The sequence below is a fragment of the Arachis hypogaea genome, chromosome 14 (assembly GCF_003086295.3).
Source record: "Arachis hypogaea cultivar Tifrunner chromosome 14, arahy.Tifrunner.gnm2.J5K5, whole genome shotgun sequence".
NCBI lineage: Eukaryota > Viridiplantae > Streptophyta > Magnoliopsida > Fabales > Fabaceae > Arachis > Arachis hypogaea.
In genome coordinates this window covers 65,454,245-65,476,619 of record NC_092049.1, presented here as the reverse complement: position 1 = coordinate 65,476,619, position 22,375 = coordinate 65,454,245, and the positions used below count along the sequence as shown (strand labels likewise).

Sequence of the window (22,375 nt, the reverse complement as noted above, 5' to 3'; positions counted from 1 at the left end):
CTCCTTCAACAGGAGAATGATGAGAATAGACAAGGGCCTGGATAAGATTCTAGAGGACATATGTATCCCTGGAGCCAAGTGGACCACCAACACAAAGGGTGTCCCAAATCAACTTAAGAGAGAAGATCTTAAACCAGTCGCCAGAGGATGGCTGGACTTCATTGGGCATTCTCTGTTGCCCACTAGCAACTGTTCTGAAGTCACCATTAAAAGAGCAGTGATGATCCATTGCATCATGATGGGAAAAGAAGTGGAAGTTCATCAGCTAATCTCAGCTGAACTCTACAAAATTGCTAACAAAAATTCTAAAGTGGCCAGGTTGGCTTATCCAAGCGTGATTTCTCTGCTCTGCAAGGATGCCGGAGTAAGGATGGGAATAACTGAGTATATCTCAGTTGAGAAACCAATCACCAAAGCATCAATGGAAAAACAACAAGCACAGGATGACCCCACCAAGAAGAAAACACAGGAATTTCTCCCAGAAATCCCTCAATCTGAATACTGGGAGTATCTTGAGACGTCTGTTACCAAGATACGGGAAGCTATGGAACAAATAATAAAATAACAGAAGGAACACAGTCAAATTCTTACCTATATGTTTAAAGAACAAGAGGAGCAAGGGCGTGACTTAAGGGAATTGAAACGCCAGAAGTTATCTCTTGAAGGACCAAGCACCCCAAGCACCCCACGGATTAGAGGAACATCCACTTTAGAACAAAGGTTGTTAAATTCCAATTTCTGCTTTAACTCTGTGATAGTGTCATTATAGAAGTTCACCTTAAGAGTCATATAGTAGTAATTAGTATCTATTTTGATTTTATCTCCAATTAAGCCATAGTTTTTTTTTCTCATCATCAGCAAACATGAATAAAATAGTAGATCTTTTAAATAAGAGGCAATAAAATTTTGAGTTTTTAAAGAGAAATTCTAATTAGTTACATGTGGTGGCAATACTTTCTGTCTTCTGAATGAATGCTTGAACAGTGCATATGTCTTTTGAATTTGTTGTTCAAGACTGTTAAATATGTTGGCTCTTGAAAGAATGATGAACATGAGACATGTTATTGATAATCTGAAAAATCATAAAAATGATTCTTGAAGCAAGAAAAAGCAGCAAAAAAAAAAAAGCCAATAACCCTTAAAACCAAAAGGCAAGGGTAATAAAAAGGATCCAAAGGCTTTGATCATCAGTGGATAGGAGGGCCTAAGGGAATAGAATCCTGGCCTAAGCGGCTAAACCAAGCTGTCCCTAACCATGTGCTTGTGGCGTGAAGGTGTCAAGTGAAAACTTGAGACTGAGCGGTTAAAGTCAAGGTCCAAAGCAGAAAGAAGAGTGTGCTTAAGAATGCTGGACACCTCTAATTGGGGACTTTAGCAAAGCTGAGTCACAATCTAAAAGGTTCACCCAATTATGTGTCTGTGGCATTTATGTATCCGGTGGTAATACTGGAAAACAAAGTGCTTAGGGCCACGACCAAGACTCATGAAATAGCTGTGTTCAAGAATCATCATACTGAAAAAGGAGAATCAATAACACTATCTGAATTCTAAGTTCCTATAGATGCCAATCACTCTGAGCTTCAATGGATAAAGTAAGATGCCAAAACTGTTCGGAAGCAAAAAGCTACTAGTCCCGCTCATCTAATTAGAATCTGAGCTTCACTCAAAACTCTGAGATATTATTGCTTCTCAACCTATTAGTCTTCTATTTTATTTGTTTAGTTGCTTGAGGACAAGCAACAGTTTAAGTTTGGTGTTGTGATGAGCGGATATTTTATACGCTTTTTGGGGTTAATTTCATATAGTTTTTAGTATATTCTAGTTAGTTTTTAGTTTATTTCCATTAGATTTTAGGAAAAATTAATATTTCTGGACTTTACTATGAGTTGTTTGTTTTTCTATAATTTCAGGTATTTTTCTGGCTGAAATTGAGGGAGCTGAGCAAAAATCTGATTCAGGCTGAAAAAGGACTGATGATGCTGTTGGATTCTGACCTCCCTGCACTCAAAGTGGATTTTCTGGAGCTACAAAACTCGAAATGGCGCGCTTCCAATTGCGTTGAAAAGTAGACATCCAGAGCTTTTCAGCAATATATAATAGTCCATACTTTGGGATATACAATTGTTTTTCGGCTTAAGGTTAGTAATGTGGTAAAATATCGAACAAATGGGAATTAAAGGCTCAAAGTGGTTAACAAAGGTAATTGAAAAGGGTAGGCTTAATTTGGATGAGTGAGTTTAAACAAATAATGGCCTCAATCATGTGCAAGCATGTAAATATAATAAATATTGGACATATAAGATAAAACAAAATATAAATTACAATCATAGAGAAGTAAACACACAAGAATAAAATAATTATGGTTAAATAATGTAACCATACATAAAGGCTCAAATCTTTCACAGGTTGTGTGTTCTTTAGCTCAAACATCATGTTCCAAATACAACTCAAGCAGATTTATCATAAAATTTTGAAAAATTAGTGAAATTTTATTCCAAAGATAGATTTTTAAAAGAAACTTATTGTCTTTTCAATCAAGTAGAACATGCATGCAACTATTCTAACCTATGCAATTTATTCTATTCTATAAAAGAAAGAAAATCTAACTAAAATATCCTAATTATTGGTGCCAGAGAAGAGAATTTACCTCAGGAAGTCAGGTACTAACCAACCTCCCCACACTTAAGGCTTTGCACCGTCCTCGGTGCCATCTGTCAGAAACAGGGGTGGGCTGGTAGCAGTATCTCCATCATCGGGACCGTCATGGCTCCCTGTGCTAGTGAATGAAGTGGAGTCTAGGGTGTCTGAGTCTCTGAAGCGTCCCTTGAGTATCTCCTTGAGGTGTTTGAATCGGTGCTCGTTACGGCGCTCTCTCATCTTAGCTTTCAGTTCATGCCGATCCAATTTTTCAAGTATTTGCTGGAGCAATTTCTCAGTTGTAGATGCTTGTGGTGTTGAAGAAGGAATATCTTCAACTGGCTCAGTAGGCTGGCTTGTAGTGGCTGCTGAAAGTCTGAGGTATTTCCCGTTAGGGACATATTGATCATCCCTTGGAAGCATGGCTTTGGTGTCCCCAGCTCTGTAGGAGACTCCGGCTGCTGAGACAAGATCTGAGACCAGGGCGGGAAAAGGTAGGTTGCTCGTGATTTGTACATGCTCCATAGCATTCTGGATGTGTCTTGAGAGATTCAGAGGTTGTTCTGTAAGGATGCACCATAGTAAAACAGCCATGTCTGCAGTGAAAGAGGACTCATGAGTGCTCGGAAAGACATAATGGGACATGATCTGTGCCCATACGCGAGCCTCCAAGGTAAGTGCTGAAGCCAAGATTCCCTTAGGGCGGGTACGGTGGTATCCGTAGATCCAACGGCTGCCAGGTAATGCGATGACTCCGAGAACGGAGTTCCAGTCGAATTGGTATCTCTGGCGCTGTAGGGCAGCTTCTTGAAAAGCGTCCATTCCTGCTGGAATAGGGGGAAGACTCAGAGCTTGCTGAATGGCCTCTTTTGAGATGGGGACTTGCTTCTGCCGGACATAAACAGACTGCAGGGTCGGCATGTAGAAGTTGGAGTAGAACTCAACTACCCAAGAAAGATTGACCTGCCTTGGCTGTTTCCGTAGGAAACCCCATTGTCTTCGCTCAATTTGCGGCTCAACAAAGGTGGAAATATTGGACGGGAGGATAAGAAGGTATTCATTGTTATAGTTCCTTTCTGCCAGGATAGGAAACATCTGCTCACAGTAGCGATTGGAAAATCGCACAGCGTCCTTTGCTGGAAAGGCTTTCTCCTTTTCGTCAACCTTTATTATCCTCTTGACTCGTTTTGTTGAGGGCTTGACTGCAGTTGAAGAAGGCTCTGCCACTAATGCTCTTTTAGTTCCTCATCTTGCTGGTGGTCTGGAAGTTGCTTTCTCCTTTCCTTTCTTGGTGGCCATCCTGAAAGAAGGGAAGAGAAAGAAAATTAAATTTAAAGAGAGATACAGCAAGGAAGGAAACGGAAAAAAGGGTGAATGATGCACAGTAAAATGTAGATGACATTGAGACATGCTCTCGAGTACATATGAAAAGTCATCAATGGGAAATAGCTAGTGCATAAAAAGACAAGTGAATGCAAGGTGTTTATTGGCATGCTGGCAAAGGGCATGAGTAGTATAGACCAAGCATTACTTTGTAACAAACCATCAAATTTGTATTGACAATTGAATTCAATTAATAAAATAATAAGGGAAAGTTGTGAAAATCAAGCATTGAATAGTATAGTAACATAGGGAAGTGCATAATGCCACATGGGCTTTTTCACAAACACATAGCATGCATGGTGAATAGGGTATAGAAAATATGAAGATGAACATGCAAGTAATCCCTTAAATGGGAGAAAAATAATTGTCAAATAATTTTCAATAATCCACAAGCATATAATGAGGGATGATAACTCAAAAGGTTTCTAACACCATGTAAAGAAGAGAAAAGAAGAAGAAGAGAAATAAAAATTTGAAAAGAAAAAGAAAAGAAAAAGAAAATAATAATATATATACATAATATAATAAGAATGATAGAAAAGAGAAGAAGGAAGAAGAAGGTAAAACCTTGTTAATGATGGTGAGAGAGATAGAGAGTGAAAGGTGAGATAGAAAGGGAAAGGGGAAAAGAAGAAAGAAGGAGGGAAAAGAAAAATTAGGATTTGGAGGAAAGAAAGATAAGATAATTTGGCAACTGAGGTTGAGCTGTGCGGCACATGCGACGCGGCCACGGAAGGTACGCGTTCGCATGGTTGCGCTTCAGGTAAGGTGACGCGATCGCGTCAGTCACGCGGTCGCGTGACCTATGTTGCGCTGCTGGCGCGAGTGCAGCCTCGCTCCAGCACAACTCTCTGTTCGATTCATTTTAATTGCCAAAATTGGGTGACGCGATCGCGTGGGTCATGCGATCGCATGAGTGTGCGTTATAAAATGGGTGACGCGGCCGCGTCAGCGACGCGGTCGCGTGACAAGGATTGTGCTTCCAGCACCAATCCAGCATCACTCTCGCACAGAATGCGACTGTGCACCCTTTTACGTCGAAAACTCAGGGCACGCGGCCGCGTGGGGCACGCGGTCGCGTGGGAGGCCACGATTTCTATGCGACGCGGTCGCGTGGGGTAATTTGTGCCATTGGCACGACTCCAGCGCTGCTCCTGCGTAACTTTCTGTTCATTTTTGTTTTTCTTTACTCCCCCTACCACGCGGACGCGTCGCTGGTGCGATCGCGTCGCGCGGCGAAATTTTTTTTTTTTTTTAACGAAAGATAAAGACATGTAATTGAAAGAGCACTAAAGCACTAATAAAGAGAAGATTTATTAAAGAAGAAAAACTAAAAGTGAAGAAAAGAACGATCATACCGCGGTGGGTTGTCTCCCACCAAGCACTTTGCTTTTACGTCCGTAAGTTGGACGCTCCAATAGCTTAATCTGCTGCGATGTGGGGGTCTTCCAAGCGGAAGATCTCAAGCTCCTTATTTTTCTGCACCTTCTCACCATGGTATAGCTTCAGGCGTTGTCCATTAACCTTTATAAGTACAGAGCTTGAAGGATGGCTTAGGTGATAGACTCCGTACGGTTCAGCCTTCTCTACTCTGTATGGACCTTCCCATTTTGATCTCAACTTACCGAGCATGAGTCTTAGTCGAGATTTGTAAAGGAGGACAAAATCTCCAGGTTGGAACTCTCTCTTCATGATGTTTTGATCATGCACAGCTTTCATCTTTTCCTTGTATATTCTGGAGTTCTCATAAGCTTCCAGGCGAAGGTTCTCCAGTTCCTGCAGTTGCAACTTTCTTTCAGCTCCAGCATTCTCAATTCCCATGTTGCACTCCTTAACTGCCCAGAAGGCTCTGTGTTCAATTTCAACTGGGAGATGACAAACTTTTCCATAAACCAAGCGGAAGAAACTCATCCCAATGGGTGTCTTGTATGCTGTTCTGTATGCCCACAGTGCATCTTGTAGCCTGGTGCTCCAGTCTTTTCTATGAGGCTTCACTATCTTTTGCAAGATACGCTTAATTTCTCTGTTCGACACCTCGGCTTGCCCATTAGTTTGGGGATGGTAAGCTGTCGCAACTTTATGGATTATCCCATTCTTCTTTATCAATCCTGTTAGTCTCCTATTACAAAAATGGGTGCCTTGATCGCTCACGATTGCTCGTGGTGATCCAAAGCGGCATATAATATGGTTTCTCACAAAGGAGACAACAGTGTTAGCATCATCAGTGCGGCTAGGAATTGCTTCCACCCATTTGGAAACATAATCCACAGCTAACAATATATAAAAATATCCACTAGAATTTGGAAATGGACCCATGAAGTCAATGCCCCAAACATCAAAAATTTCACAAAAAAGCATATATTGTTGAGGCATCTCATCCCTCTTGGATATGTTACCAAATTTTTGGCATGGGTGACAAGATTTACAAAACTCAGCAGCATCTCTAAAAAGAGTAGGCCACCAGAATCCACAGTCTAAGATCTTTCTAGCTGTTCTTTGAGGGCCAAAATGTCCTCCACTTTCAGATGAGTGACAGGCCTCTAAAATGGACTGGAATTCTGATTGAGGCACACAACGTCTAATTATCTGGTCAGTGCCACATCTCCATAAATATGGGTCATCCCATGTATAATATTTAGACTCACTTTTCAGCTTGTCTCTTTGATGTTTAGAAAAATGTGGGGGAAATGTGCGGCTAACTAAATAATTAGCAACAGGTGCATACCAAGGGACTACCTCAGATACTGCTTGCAGGTTGTCAAAAGGAAAATTATCATCTATAGGAGTAGAATCATCCTTAATATGTTCAAGGCGACTCAAGTGGTCTGCTACTAAATTTTGATTACCACTCCTATCCTTTATTTCTAAATCAAATTCTTGTAACAGCAGTATCCAACGTATAAGTCTTGGTTTGGATTCCTTTTTAGCTAATAGATACTTTAGAGCTGCATGGTCCGAATACACTACTACCCTAGTACTAAGTAAATAAGCCCGGAATTTATCCAGAGCAAAAACAATAGCAAGTAGCTCTTTCTCAGTAGTAGTATAATTGGACTGGGCAATGTCTAAAATCTTAGATGCATAGGCAATAACAAAAGGATCCTTACCTTCACGCTGAGCCAGCGCTGCTCCTACTGCATGGTTGGAAGCATCGCACATGATTTCAAATGGTTGGTTCCAGTCTGGTCCTCTCACAATTGGGGCTTGCGTTAGAGCAGTCTTCAGCTTATCAAATGCTTGTTTGCAATCCTCACTGAACTCGAACTCAATATCCTTCTGCAGTAATCTGGATAAGGGAAGTGCCACCTTACTAAAGTCCTTAATAAATCTCCTGTAGAAACCTGCATGGCCAAGGAACGAACGGACTTCCCTCACAGAAGAGGGGTAAGGTAAACTAGAAATAACATTCACCTTTGCTGGGTCTACAGAAATGCCATTATTAGATACCACATGTCCTAATACAATCCCTTGTTTTACCATAAAGTGGCATTTTTCGAAATTCAATACAAGGTTTGTATTAACACATCTATCTAATACTCTAGATAACCCATCTAAGCAAAGGCTAAAAGAATCACCACAAACGCTAAAATCGTCCATAAAAACTTCCATACAGTCCTCAATAAGATCAGAAAAAAGACTCATCATGCACCTTTGGAAGGTGGCTGGTGCATTACACAGGCCAAAGGGCATTCTCTTATAAGCATAAGTCCCAAAAGGACATGTAAAAGTAGTCTTTTTCTGATCCTCAGGAGCTATATGAATCTAGAAATAACCTGTGTAACCATCTAAAAAGCAATAATGTGATTTACCTGACAGGCGATCCAGCATTTGATCAATGAATGGAAGTGGGTAGTGATCCTTACGGGTAGCTTGGTTGAGACGCCTGTAATCAATGCAGACTCTCCAAGCATTCTGAACTCTAGTTGCTATGAGCTCTCCATGCTCATTCTTCACTGTAGTGACTCCGGACTTCTTGGGCACCACTTGTACTGGGCTTACCCATTCACTGTCTGAAATGGGATATATGATACCTGCTTCCAATAGTCTGGTCACTTCCTTTTTGACAACTTCCAAGATGGTGGGATTCAATCTTCTTTGTGGTTGACGGACAGGTCTTGCTCCCTCTTCTAAAAATATTCTGTGCTCGCATACTTGAGGGTTGATTCCAACTATGTCTGCCAAACTCCACCCAATTGCCTTCTTATGCTTCCTCAGTACATCAAGTAACTGCTCTTCTTGTTGAGAAGTCAGTTCCCTTGCAATAATAACCAGAAGCTTCTGCTCATCCTCAAGATAAGCATATTTGAGATGTGGAGGGAGAGGTTTCAATTCTAACTTTTGATCATGGACAGGCTCTGGATTATCTGGGGCTCGTGAAGATGGCGAAGTGCCCTCACTGTCAGTTAAGAGGGTCCCCACACTTGGACCTTGTCCAATGTGCCTCTCTTCAAACTCTTCTTTTTGAACTTCAGCCACACTTTCGTCTATGACATCACACTAGAAGATAGAACGATCTTCTGGGGGGTTGTTAATGACTCCATTCAGATTGAAGATCACTATGCGGCCATCTATTTCAAAGGAGTATGTTCCTAAAAAAGCATCCAATTTGAATTTTGATGTCTTCAGGAATGGTCTTCCAAGTAAGATTGATGATGGCTTATCTGAATCATTATGGGGCATCTCCAAGATATAAAAATCAGTGGGAAATGTGAGCCCTTTAATGTTCACCAAAACATCTTCAGCAACTCCAGCCACTGTAATAATGCTTTTATCTACTAACACAAAACGAGCTGCCGACCTTTTTAAGGGAGGGAGCCTGAAAACATCATATATGGACAAAGGCATTATACTGACACACGCTCCTAAATCACACATGCAATCATAAATTACTACACTACCAATAGTACAACTAACTATGCAAGGACCTGGATCACTACATTTTTCAGGTAATCCTCCCATTAAAGCAGATATAGAACTACCTAAAGGAATAGTTTTTAATTCATTAATTTTGTCTTTATGGATACATAAGTCTTTTAGAAACTTTGCATATTTAGGTACCTGCTGAATAACATCAAAAAGGGGAACAGTTACCTCAACCTTTTTGAAAATTTCTACCATTTTAGGATCAGGTTCCAGCTGCTTCCTGGGCTTCCTTGCAAGCTGTGGAAATGGAATGGGAACAGTGGGTTCCGTGGTGCCTACGCCTTTTGGTGCTTCTTCCTTTGGTTGAGCTATCTCTTCTTCAGCTTGGTTCCTCCTGATTCCTCTCCTGCAGTGTGGTTCCGGACCTCAGGGTGATGGCATTAATGCCTCCCTTTGGATTGGGTAACGGTTGAGAGGGGATTCCAGTGGTGCTTGAAGGTTGGTTGCTGGAATTTTGTGTTGAACCAAGCTGTGTCATAAAACCTTGCAGAGTAGAGGTGAGACCATTCAGACTGGCGTTAATAGTGTTCACGATGGTACTTTCCATGGCCAGTTGTCTTTTCTCAAAAGCTTGTAATAAATCTTCATTAGAAGATACAGAAGAATGAGTAAATTGAGAGGTTTGCTGCTGATTGTTCAGTGGTCCTTGGTTTTGCCTCTGGTGAGGTGCTCGGTAAGGTTGATTTTGCTGCCTGTTGTTGTTATTATTCCACCTCTGATTTTCCTGATTATCTCTGCCTCCCCTGTAATTGTTGTCCCTCCAATTCTGGTTTGAATTGTCCTGCCATCCATGGTTATTATTTCCACTTTTATTGTACCCTTGGTTGGGGCGGTCATAGAAGTTGTGAGTGGATGCCACCATGTTGTCTTCTTGTTGGAGCTGCGGGTATTCATCAGTGTAATGGCTGTAATCAGCACAAATTCCGCAAATTCTTTGTGGGACTAGTTGTTGGTTTTGCTGCGGTTGAGTTTGCTGAGCTTGTTGATTCAACTGCATTTGCTTCAGCAGGTTGGTCATCTCACAGATGCTTTGAGTTAGAGCAGCAGTCTCTCTGCCAGAAGATACTTCTACAACGGCTTTTGAACGGCCTTGCTTCTGTCTGTGGTTCTGAGTAGATTCAGCTAAATCACTAATCAATTGCCAAGCTTCATCAGTAGTCTTGTACTTCTTCATAGACCCATTGCTGGCACTTTCCAATGTGGTCTTATCTTGGGGCCTCATACCTTGTGTGATATAGCTGAGTAGGACGATCTTGTCAATCATGTGGTGGGGGCATGCTTCCAGAAGATTATTGAAGCGCTCCCAGTATTCAAAGAGAGTCTCATTGTCATCCTGAACAATTGTAGAGATATCCTTCCTCAGTTTATCAGTAACTTCAGATGGAAAGAATTTCTCCAGAAACTCCTTTCTGAGTGTATCCCAGTTGGATACATTTTCTAGAGGTTGAGTGTAGTACCACTCTCGTGCTTTTCCCTCAAGAGAGAACGGAAAAGCTTTCAGCAGAATTGAAGTTTCATCAGTGCCATCACGCCTGACAGTAGAACAGGCTGCCTGGAAATCTCTCAAGTGCTTTATAGGCTCTTGAGCAGGTAGGCCATGAAACATGGGCATCAAATTTAACAGTGCGGTCTTTATTTCAAAATCTGTAGCTACCGCTGGATGATGTGCTTGAAATGGTTGAATTGTAAAATTAGGAGCTCCTTCCTCCTGAATGGTAACTCTTCTAGCTGCCATGTTTTCTGCATGTAAAACAACCGAATCAGTAGAACGGGGGCTGGTTTCTTCCTCAGATTCACTTTCAGATCCGCTCTCAGAGCGGGCTAACCAACGCTGTTCTCGCCTTATTCGTGAAATTGTTCTTTCAATTTCAAGATCGAATATTAGCAAGCGCGGATCAGGAAGTGAACGTGTCATTTGACGGAAGAAATATGCAGCTCATAGTAGCGAAATTAAATAAAATGCAAATAAATAAATTCTAATTAATAAAATTAGCACTCTATTGCAACTCCCCGGCAACGGCGCCAAAAATTGATGGGAAGCAGAAGCTGGTGAATTAAAAATTTATTAAAATGGTTACGTTGCAAGTATAGCTCTTAACTCACCGAAAATCTGCCTATCAATTTAGAAATATGTCACAGAGAGTTTAAATTAAATTTACTGGGAGTTTTAAGTCCCAGGTCGTCTCCCAACGAGTTGCAGAAAAGTGTGCTGTTTTATTAATCAGATGTTCCAAGAAGTTGAGCTAAGTAAATTAGAATTTAAATTGAGAAATTTTAAATAATATAATTAAAAGCCTTGACTGGGAATTGATTGGTTAGAATCTCTATCATTGATGGTGTGATTGTAAGATTAATTTATAATTAATGGTTATTCTGTTTGGTTATCCTTTACTAGGTAAGGGAGAGTCAAACAAGTTGGAATGCCAGATCTGTTCACAAGTTGCAACCCACTTAGTTCAAAGGGATTGGCGTCGGTGATAGGATAGTAATCCAACATTTAACCCAATTACAAATTTTCTTTCAATCCTTCCAACCCAAGAGTTCCTTTTTAATCAACTCCCCATCAAGTAAGGAAACTACTCACGCATTGTAAATAAAGAATCCATAGCAGATGAAAGGGAATTAAAAGAAGACATGATTATTGGAATTGAAATTGAATTAAAAAGAAATAATCCTTGCATTAAATAATCATAAAAGTATCTGAATGACAAAATTGAACAAAACAAAGAACATGGAAGAATAAAACCAAGTTAAGAAAACAAACTAGAATGATGAAGTCTTGATGAGGGAAATAACTCATCTCAATGTTCCAATGCTCAGATCAATTCAAAATTAGAATCCTAAAAACCTAGAGAGAAAAACCTAAGAGAGTAAAAAAAACTAGATCTCAAACTTGCTGAATGAATGTCTTTTGTTTCTGCATGTTCTCTGACTCTAGTCTGATGTTCCGGGCCAAAAACTGGGCCAAAATGGGGTCCAAAATCGCCCCCAACGAATTCTGCAGATTATGCAGATCACACATGTCACGCGATCGCGTCATTCATGCAGACGCGTCATTCGCGTTTTTCCTCGCCACGCGTTCGCTTCGTCCATGCTACCGCGTCGCTTGGGCTTTCCAATCCACGCGGCCGCGTGAGCCATGCGGCCGCGTCGCTGCGATTTGCTCTCCTTCGCGCGGTCGCGTGAGCCATGCGACCGCGTCACTTCTCGCTGGTTATCTCCTCAAATTCTTGTGTTCCTTCCATTTTTTGCTAGCTTCCTTTCCAATCTCCAACTCATTCATGCCCTATAAAGTCTGAAACACTTAACACACAGATCACGGCATCGAATGGAATAAAGGAGAATTAAAAATAAATAATTAAAGTCTCTAGGAAGCAGTTTTCAACATGTAATAAATTCTGGAAGGAAATCTAAATGCATGCTAATTTAATGAATAAGTGGGTAAGGATCATGATAAAACCACACAATTAAACACAATATAAACCATAAAATAGTGGTTTATCAGATCCTCTTTGCCACAGTGGAGAGGTTCCTTTATGTGAGTAGAAGAGAAGAAAAGAAAAAGGTAAGAATCCAAACACAAGGGAGAGGAGTAGGTTCGAATTCTTGAGTGAAAGAGAAGTGTTAGCAGATGAATAAATAATTAGAAGGAGATGAGAGATGAGGGAATTCGAAAATTAAATAAAAGAAAAGAAAAAATATTTTTGTTTTTAAATTAAAATCAAAGTTATAATTCGAAAATCAAAAAGAAAAATGAAATTAAATTAAATTAAAGTTTAAAATAATTAGTTAAATAAAAATGAATTTTGAAAAAGAGGGAAGGGATTTTCGAAAATTAGAGAGAGAAATAGTTAGGTAGTTTTGAAAAAGATATGATTGAAATAGTAAACTTTTAAAACCAATCAAAAAGTAAAGTAGTTAATTGAAAATGATTTGAAAATCAATTTTTGAAAAGATAAGAAGTTAGAAAAGAAGTTAGAAAATATTTTGAAATTGATTTTGAAAAAGATGTGATTGAAACTTATTTTGAAAAAGATTTGAAAAAGAAATTTAAAAAGATTTGATTTTGAAAATTAAAGTTGATTACTTGACTAACAAGAAACTAAAAAGATATGATTTAAAATTTAAAGATTGAACCTTTCTTAATAGGAAAGTAACAAACTTTAAAATAATTGAATCAATCACATTAATTTTTAGTAAAGATTTTGAAATTATGAAACAAAATAAGAAAAAGATTTTTGAAAATCAAATTGAAATTTTCGAAAATATGAGAAAAAAATGAAAAAGATTTGATTTTTGAAAAAGATTTGAAAAGGATAGAATTTTTAAATTGAAAATTTGATTTGAATCATAAGAAACAACTAAATTTTAAAAAGTTTTGAAAAAGTCAACTCAAATTTTCGAAATTTAGGAGTGAAATAAGGGAAAGAAATTTTTTTTATTTTTGAATTTTTAATGATGAAAGAGAAAAGCAATAAAAAGACTCAATGCATGAAAGTTTTAGATCAAAACAAATGATGCATGCAAGAACACTATGAATGTCAAGATGAACATCAAGAACACTTTGAATGTCAAGATGAACACCAAGAACTTATTTTTGAAAATTTTTAAGAAAAGAGAAACATGCAAGACACCAAACTTAGAAATTTTCAATGTTGAGACATTGATAATTCAAAGATGCATATGAGAAACAAGAAAAGACACAAAACAAGAAATTTTAAAGATCAAACAAGAAGACTTACCAAGAACAACTTGAAGATCATGAAGAATACAATGCATGGATTTCGAAAAATGCAAGAAAGTTTGAAAAATATGCAATTGACACCAAACTTACAATGTGACACAAGACTCAAACAAGAAGCACAAAATTATTTTTGGTTTTATGATTTTATTAAATTTTTTTGTATATTTTTTGAAAATTTAATTGGAAAAGGAAAAATAAGGATTTCAAAATTTTTAATAGGAATTCCAGGAATCTTGCACTGTTAGTCTAAAGCTCCAGTCCAGGAATTAGACATGGCTTACTAGCCAGCCAAGCTTTCAGTGAAAGCTCCGGTCCAAAACACTAGACATGGCCAATGACCAGCCAAGCTTTAGCAGATACAAATCAGACATACAACAGCTGATACTTCATCCAACTTCATTCTATGCTGATAAGTGGAAGCCCCAGTCCAAATGAATTAGACATGGCTTTACAGCCAGCCAGGCTTCAACATGCTTCATGAAACTCTAGAATTCCTTTTTAAAAATTCTGAAGCCATAGAATAATTTATTTTTTTTTTTTTGAAAATGTTTTTAAAAATATATTTTATTTTATTTTTTTTGAAAAATTTTCGAAAATAAAAAGAATAAAAACAAAAACTTAATATTAAAATAAAATTAACTAATCTGAGCAACAAGATGAACCGTCAGTTGTTCAAACTCGAACAATCCCCGGCAACGGCGCCAAAAACTTGGTGCACGAAATTGCGATCATCAACAATGGTGCCAAAGACTTCGTGCTCTCAAACGTGAATCACACTTTGTCACAACTTCACACAACTAACCAGCAAGTGCACTGGGTCGTCCAAGTAATAAACCTTACGTGAGTAAGGGTCGATCCCACGGAGATTGTCGGCTTGAAGCAAGCTATGGTCACCTTGTAAATCTCAGTCAGGCGGACTCAAATGGTTATGGTGAATTGACAATAAAAACATAAATAAAATATAAACTAAGATAGAGATACTTATATAATTCATTGGTGAGAATTTCAAATAAGCATATAGAGATGCTTTCGTTCCTCCTGAACCTCTGCTTTCCTACTGTCTTCATCCAATCATTCTTACTCCCTTCCATGGCAAGCTGTATGTAGGGCATCACCCTTGTCAACGGCTACATCCCATCCTCTTTGTGAAAATGGTCCAATGCGCTGTCACTGTATGGCTAATCATCTGTCGGTTCTCGATCATACTGGAATAGGATTTACTATCCTTTTGCGTCTGTCCCTACGCCCAGCACTCGCGAGTTTGAAGCTCGTCACAGCCATCCCTTGCCAGATCCTACCCGGAATACCACAGACAAGGTTTAGACTTTCCGGATCTCGGGAATGGCCGTCCATGGATTCTAACTTATACCACGAAGATTCTAATATCTCGGACTCGGTCCCCTGTATTAGATATCTAAGAGATAGTGTTTCTATCTCATCTTCATGTAGAACGGAAGTGGTTGTCAGGCACGAGTTCATAGGTGAGAATGGTGATGAGCGTCACATAATCATCACATTCATCATGTTCTTGGGTGCAAATGAATATCTTAGAATAGAAATAAGCTTGAATTGAATGGAAAAACAATAGTACTTTGCATTAATTCATGAGGAACAGCAGAGCTCCACACCTTAATCTATGGTGTGTAGAAACTCTACCATTGAAAATACATAAGAACAAGGTCCAGGCATGGCCGAGAGGCCAGCCCCCATGATCTAAGAACTAAACGTTGATGTGCGGAAAACGATCCGACACAAACTCACCGGCAAGTGCACCGGGTCGCATCAAGTAATAATAACTCACGTGAGTGAGGTCGATCCCACAGGGATTGAAGGATTGAACAATTTTAGTTTAGTGGTTGATTTAGTCAAGTGAATCAAGATTTGGTTGAGAGATTTGTGATTTGCATAATTTAAATTGCATGGAAAATAAAGGGAATGGGTAATTCGCATGAAATTAAAGAGAACTGAAATTTAAAGTGCTGAATCTTAAAGAGCATGAAATTAAATAGCAGAAACTTAGAACGCAAGAAATGTAAATTGCAGAATCTTAGAGTGCAAGAAATGTAAATGGCTTGAATTGTAAAGGGAGTTGGGAATTGGATTTGCAGAAATTAAACAAGAAAGAGTTAAATTCAACACACAGAAGAGTGGAAGATGCCTTGGATTGAATCGGATCTAAAACAGAAATATAAAAGAGCTTGAAAGTAGTAAATAGAGAATGTAAAATGATAATTCAGATCTCAGGACCCAAGAGACTAGATAACCAAGTCTAGATCTCAATGCCTTCCTAGATCCAACAAGAACAATTGCAAAGGAAATGTAAATTGCAGAGAAAGTAGACGAAGAAGCAATTAACAGAAATTTAAATTCAATTGTGCAGTAAAGAAACAGAGAGGTCTCAGGATGAGATTGAAACAGAATTCCTTCAATTCTCCAACCCAAGATCCAAGACAATTGTAATTGAAATTGAAAGCAAGAAAACTAAGAGGAAGGGAATTCAATTCTCCTTCCCCGAGACTTAGAAATTAAAATTCACTCCACACCAAAAGATCTCCGAAAACTCTCTATCAAAACTAAAGGAAAAGCTCCCCAAAAACTTAAATCCTATGCTATTTATACACTTTCTTCAAATGGTCTTCAAGCCTTCAATTGGGCCTTTGCTCTTGATGGAATTGGGTTGATAGAGGCCTTGGTTGATTGCTCTTGGAGTTTGGAGAAGAACCGAAGTGAACCGGGTTTGGAATCATGTAAGCTTGAGTAAAAGTTTGAGTAAAAGTTTGAGGCAAACTTTTACTCAAACTTTTCATATCAGCCACCCTATCTTTGCTGCTACCAACGTTTGAGCCAAAGTTTGGGGTCAAACTTTTGCTCAAACGTTGGCTCCCCCTTGCACAATCATGGCGCCAACGTTTGCCAAAAAGTTTGAGGCAAACGTTGGCGCAAGCTTTTGCTCTCCAGGGTGTGTTGTTCATGGCGCCAACGTTTGCCAAAAAGTTTGAGACAAACGTTGGCGCAAACTTTTGCTCTCCAGGGTGTTGATTTGTGATGCCAAAAGTTTGCCAAAAAGTTTGAGGCAAACTTTTGCTCAAGCTTTTCGCCCAAAAGTTTGCCAAAAAGTTTGAGGCAAACTTTTGCTCAAGCTTTTTGCCCAAAAGTTTGCACAAAAGTTTGAGGCAAACTTTTGGTCAAGCTTTTTGCTCCCTGGTTCGTTTTCACTTATTCCAAAAGTTTGAGCTAAAGTTTGAGGCAAACTTTTACTCAAACTTTTTGTCCTCTCTTCCTCCTAGCCATTCCTTCTTGCTTCAACCTTTCTCCAAGCTTTCTTCACCTATCATTAATAAACCAAACACATCAAAGCTATGCTCAAAATCATGAGATATTCATTCTTTCATAATATGTGACAATTATAGCATAAAACCTCATGAAATTGCATTAATTCATCTATGGTTGATTAAATCAAAGGAAGCATGAAAATCTACCCAATTGGCTTGCTTATGGCTCAAGAAAGTGCATAAATCAATTGAAAATAAAAGAAAAAGGCTAGTGAAACTAGGCTAAGATGACTTGTCATCACAACACCAAACTTAAAGCTTGCTTGTCCCCAAGCAAGAAAAGATTTATTGAGAAGAAAGAATGAAATGGAAGAGGATGTTCATGCTAGTAGAGTGTTATTGGTAGTTCATGGGGTTTTATGTGGATATGTAAACACTCACTTCTTATTGACTCTTAAGCCTAGAAAGTCTCCTTCAAGCTTCAAGTAACATACTGCTATGACCTCTCATTATTCCTTTGTCCTTGGCTATTATTTTGTTCATAAGCTTTATTTGAGTGTCATGTGTAGCAAGTTCGTTTTCTTTTCTTTATACTTGACACATTATTCACTATAGACACTTGGCTCACATTCCTTCTTAAAACATTGATGCCCAGCACCTCTTTGGGCTACTAAATGCCTTGTAGTTAGGTTGCTCTTGATAGTGGACTTTCAGCTGATGATCCCGGGTTAGTTAACCCAAGTCACCGAGTGTTGACGCACTCCAAAGAACTTAGTAGTCCAAGCAGATCCTAATACAAAGACACCACAGGCATATATTCTAAGGTTCAAGCTATTGGTGTCCAGCTTTGTTTCTTTTTGTTTTCTTTTGTTCTGCCACTCTTTGGCTATTTCTTTTTCTCCCTTTTTTTTCTTTCTTTTTGTTTTTCTTTCTAACCAAGGATTTTTATTTGATTGAGATTCATAGACAGTAGGCCACTTTATACTTAGAAGGAAACACCCTAGTTCTTTTATTCACTAAAAGTGAGCTATTATACAATCACACACACATACCACCACTTACTTTTATTATACTTCTATCTAACAGAGAACTATCTCCCTTCACTTTCAAACATTTCTTTTATTGAATTAAAGATGCAGGGGACAAAACATGCTTTTTGTTCAGTGAAAGTAAACACACAAGCACACACATAGACTAGCTTACTTATTTTAAGAGTGATTCTACTTGTATTAAATGAACACTTTAACAAAACACAAATCAAAACATTTTTCAACAGCAAGAGTTAAGTGTAAATACAACCTATTGGTTTGCAGTTCCTTTGTCCTTCCTTCTGTTGTGCCCTTTTGAGTTATGATGCATAGTGTCTTCAAATGGTGGTGAATTCCCTGCACAATTCTCAAAAGTTGCTTGCTTCTCAAGCCCTTAGATGACCAGTTAGTATGCATGAATTGAGTGTGGCTTGTGGATTTAATTTGGTGTGGGAACACCACACTTAATTTCTTGCCACTTCTCTGGATACAGCAGGTTAACTCTAGGCAGAATCTTGTATCCTTGCTAAAGGTTATGATGTTAAGACTAAAAAGCAGTTAGGTGGTTGAATAATCTGTTTGATTGCTTGGAACTAGCAATGTGCAGGAAGTTAGAATGTGCTTTTGAATGAGGTTTTGGTGGAATACCAAACTTAGAATCCTCCATTCTCCCTTAAGTTGTTTTTGGTGTGCAACACCAAACTTAGCTCCTTGCAATACATATCAATTATTCAACATTTTTATTGAAAAAGCTATGAAAAGAAAACTACCTCAGGTTGGGTTGCCTCCCAACAAGCGCTCTTTTATTGTCACTAGCTTGACATTGGGGCTTTCTTTTATGGAGGTTGGTGCTTGTAGTGCCTCAACTTGTCTCCCCTGACTGTGATCCTCCTTTTTGTTCTCTGGTGTTCAATTTCAGCGTGCTCTAATGAGAGTATGTTGCTGACAGTGTAATAGTCATCAGTCTGTTGGCTTGTTCCCAGTGGTTGATATATCAGTTGCACTTTGTCACCTTTGGAAAGCCCCTCTGTTAGAATCTTCCTATTCTTCCAACCCCTTTTTGTTTTGTTCCTGCGTTTCATCCCCTTTTTTGTTGATCTTTCTTTTATGGCTGTAGACTTACCTTGGGAATTTCTCTCTTCAGTGGCTAATACTCCAATATCCTCTTGGACTTTTTCATCAGTTTGCACAATCTTTTGCCATGGGATGTTGCTGTGAATCACCTTGTCACTGTCTTCCTTTAACTGTGATTCTCCCTTGTCAATTTCCATATAGTCTTTCTTCTTATTACTAAACTGTGCTTCTGGTAATACCTTCAGAGTGACACTCTTATCATGCATTCTGAGAGTTAATTCTCCTTCCTCCACGTCTATGATAGCTCTAGCAGTGGCCAAGAATGGCCTTCCCAGTATAATAGAGTCACCATCATCCCCATCTGAATCTAGAACCACAAAATCTACAGGGTATATGAAATTGTCCACCTTGACCAGAAGGTTTTCAATCATACCCCTGGGGTATACCGTTGACTTATCTACTAGCTCTAGAGATATCTGTACCGGTTTAACTTCCTCTATATGCAACTTTTTCACCAAGGAGGATGGTATTAAGTTGATACTTGCTCCTAGATCGCACATTGCTTTAGTGATGGTTAATTCCCCAATGGTGCAAGGCAGCAAGAAGCTCCCTGGGTCCTCAAGCTTCGGAGGAAGCCCTTTTTGAATCAAGGCCCTGCATTCCTCAGTAAGCAGTATGGTTTCTTTCTCATCCCAACTTCTTTTCTTATTGATAAGCTCCTTCAAAAACTTGGCATACAGAGGCATTTGCTCAAGTGCTTCAGCCAAGGGAATATTGATCTCCAGCTTCTTGAGAGTCTCAAGGAACTTATGAAAATGTTGGTCCTTAGCCTCTTTGTTGAACTTTTGGGGATATGGCAGTGGAGGTGTGATGCTCTTTCCTACTTGCTGCTGTCCCTGAATCACTTCTTTTGAACTGTGTGACTGGTTATCCATCTCTTTGAGTTTCTCAGTGCTCTTGTTTGGCATCACAACTTGATTCTTGGCTTTATCTTCCTTTGTTTGCTCCTTATCTTCTATTGACCTTTTGCTGCTCTCTGCTTGCTTCTTTGTAGTGTCATTGTTGCTCATCAATGTTCTCCCACTCCTTAATTGTATTGCCTTGCATTCTTTCTTAGGATTTGGGATTGTGTCACTCGGCAGTGAGCTTGAAGGTCTCTCAACAGAAATCTGTTTGGAGATTTGCCCAATTTGCCTCTCTAGGCTCTTCAAGGAGGCTTCATGGTTCTTGGTTATCATTTCCTTGTGTTTCAACATTTTGTCTATCAAGGTCTCCAAGTTAGTGAGTCTTTGAGATTCAGGTGATACTTGAGGTGGGTTGTGAGATGTGGGTGGTGGATGGTAGGCATTTTGGTTGGTGGGTTGGTTATTGGATTGGTACTGGTTGGGGTTGGGGTAGTTGTTTTGAGGTTTTCTGTAGGGGTTCTGGTTAGTTTGCTGCTGGTTGTGGTTTTGGTTGCTTCTTGGGTTGTTTTGGTTTGAGTTCCTCTGCCATGGTTGTTGGTTTTGGGTGTGATTATCTCCCCATCTGAGGTTTGGGTGGTTCTTCCAGGATGGATTGTATGTATCACCATACACTTCATTTGGTCCTTGGTTGTGCATGTACTGTACTTGCTCTTGTTGTTGTTCTTCTTGAGTTTCTTCATTTTGCACCCATGTGGATGATGGTTGGCTTGTGTTAACTACTGCAACTTGGAGGCTATCAATCCTCTTGGACATTTGCTCAAATTATTGTTGAATTTGCTGCTGCATCATCTTGTTTTGAGCCAAGATTGAGTCCACTCCTTCTAGCTCCATTACTCCTCTCCTTTGTGATGGTTGGCAGTTTCTTTGATGAGCAAAGAAATATTGATTGTTGGCCACCTTGTCAATAAGATTTTGAGCTTCTTCTGCTGTTTTCATCAGTTGCAATGATCCTCCAGCTGAGTGGTCAAGTGATTCTTGAGCCTTTAGAGTGAGTCCTTCATAGAAGTTCTGTAGCTTGTCCCATTCAGTGAACATTTCTGGTGGACATTTCCTCAGCAGAGCCTTGTATCTCTCCCATGCTTCATACAGATTTTCAGCATCCAATTGTGTGAATGTTTGCACCAGTTTTCAGCATCAGTTTTCAGCCTGATGACTCTTTGAGGTGGATAGAATTTGGCTAGAAATTTAGTCACCAAATCATCCCAGCTAGTGATGCTTCCTTGAGGAAAAGTTTCAAGCCATTGTGCGGCTTGTCCCTTAATGAGAACGGGAACAGCAGAAGCTTGTAAGTCTCAGGATTCACGCCATTGGACTTGACAGTGTCACAAATCCTTAAGAAGGTAGATAGATGTTGATTTGGATCCTCCAATGGTCCTCCCCCAAACGAGCAGTTGTTTTGGACCAACTACAGAGTTGAGTTCTAGCACTCCCTTCTTTTGGTTCCTTTCTGAAGCATAGAAATGCTCGTTTTCAGCTACAGTCTCAATGACATCTATGGCCTCTTCAATGGTTTTCTTTTTGTTGAGTGAGCCTCCTGAAGAATGATCCATAGCCTTCTTTGCTTCATAGGATAGTCCCTCATAAACGATACGTAGTTGTATCCACTCATTGAACATTTCTGGTGGGCATCTTCTTGTCAGATATTTGAATCTCTCCCAGGCCTCATAGAGTGTTTCTCCATCTTATTGTCTGAAAGTTTGCACCTCCGCTTTCAGCCTATTGATTCTTTGTGGAGGGTAAAATCTTGGAAGGAATCTATTCACGACCTCCTCCCATGTAGTTAGGCTATCCTTGGGGAATGATTCCAACCACTTTGCTGCCTTATCTCTGAGTGAGAGAGGGAACAAGAGTAGTTTGTAGATGTCAGGATGTACCCCGTTGGACTTTACAGTATCACATATCCTCAAGAATGTGCTGAGATGTTGATTATGGTCTTCTTGGGCACTTCCTCCATATGAGCAATTATTCTGAACATGTGTGATGAGCTGAGGCTTCAGCTCAAAATTATTGGCATGAATTATTGGCTTTAGGATGCTGCTGCCATAATTTCCTGGGTTTGGGTTGATGTAGGAGCCTAACACTCTCCTTTCTTGCCCATCATGATTTACTGGGCCTTCTCTGGCATGGTTGTGAGCTTCTTCTTCATGGTGGTTCTCCATATACTCCTCCATGTTTGTTAAAAATACTCTTCCTCTTCTTCGGTTCCAATGACTCCCTTCCCTGTTGCTTCCCTCCTTAATCTAAGGAAGGTCCTCTCAGGTTCAGAATCAAAGGAAGTTGAAGCCCCGCTTCTCCTACCTGTCATACAACCAACAAGGCAAAAAGCAAGAAAGAAAATGAATGAAGAAA

The 22,375-nt window shown here is 39.4% G+C and overlaps 1 non-coding gene across 1 annotated transcript; it reads left to right on the top strand.

The window, feature by feature from the left end:
• The first annotated feature begins 10,201 nt into the window (after positions 1 to 10,201).
• On the top strand, positions 10,202 to 10,309 carry LOC112745862 (small nucleolar RNA R71). The gene has a single exon (XR_003173770.1). It is a non-coding gene; the product is annotated as a small nucleolar RNA R71 (small nucleolar RNA).
• Positions 10,310 to 22,375: the final 12,066 nt, after the last annotated feature.